This window comes from Ipomoea triloba, chromosome 16 (genome assembly GCF_003576645.1).
Source record: "Ipomoea triloba cultivar NCNSP0323 chromosome 16, ASM357664v1".
NCBI lineage: Eukaryota > Viridiplantae > Streptophyta > Magnoliopsida > Solanales > Convolvulaceae > Ipomoea > Ipomoea triloba.
Genome location: NC_044931.1, coordinates 6,783,704 through 6,784,843, shown reverse-complemented (window position 1 = coordinate 6,784,843; position 1,140 = coordinate 6,783,704).

Here is a 1,140-nt window from a genome sequence, read left to right as displayed (position 1 = left end):
GGAAGACTTATGCCACCACCGTGTGGAAAACATGTACCCATTAGCCAGTGGCAGACTCGTATTCCCACCATCGTGTGGAAGAAACGCATACTCACTAAGCAACGGAAGACTTATACTCACCACCGTGTGGAAGACATATACCCATTAGCCAGTGGCAAACTCGTATTCCCACCACCGTGTGGAAGAAACACATACTCACTAGGCAATAAAAGACTTATACCCACAACAGTATTGAAGACATATACCCATTAGCCAGTGGCAGACTCGTATTCTCACCACCGTGTGGAAGAAACACATACTCACTAGGCAATAAAAGACTTATACCCACAACAGTATTGAAGACATATACCCATTAGCCAGTGGCAGACTCGTATTCTCACCACCGTGTGGAAGAAACACATACTCACTAGGCAATGGAAGACTTATGCCACCACCGTGTGGAAAACATGTACCCATTAGCCAGTGGCAGACTCGTATTCCCACCATCGTGTGGAAGAAACGCCTACTCACTAGGCAACGGAAGACTTATACTCACCACCGTGTGGAAGACATATACGCATTAACTAGTGGAAGACTTGTATTCCCCCCATCGTGTGGAAGAAACGCATACTCACTAGGCAATGGAAGACTTATACACTCCACCGTGTAGAAGACATATACCCATTAGCCAGTGGCCGACTCGTATTCCCACCATCGTGTGGAAGAAACGCATACTCACTAGGCAATGGAAGACTTATACCCTCCACCGTGTAGAAGACATATACCCATTAGCCAGTGGCAGACTCTTATTCTCCCCACCGTGTGGAAGAAACGCATACTCACTAAGCAACGGAAGGCTTATACTCACCACCGTGTGGAAGACATATACGCATTAACTAGTGGAAGACTTGTATTCCCACCATCGTGTGGAAGAAACGCATACTCACTAGGCAATGGAAGACTTATACCCTCCACCGTGTAGAAGACATATACCGATTAGCCAGTGGCCGACTCGTATTCCCACCATCGTGTGGAAGAAACGCATACTCACTAGGCAATAAAAGACTTATACCCACAACAGTATTGAAGACATATACCCATTAGCCAGTGGCAGACTCTTATTCTCACCACCGTGTGGAAGAAACGCATACTCACTAGGCA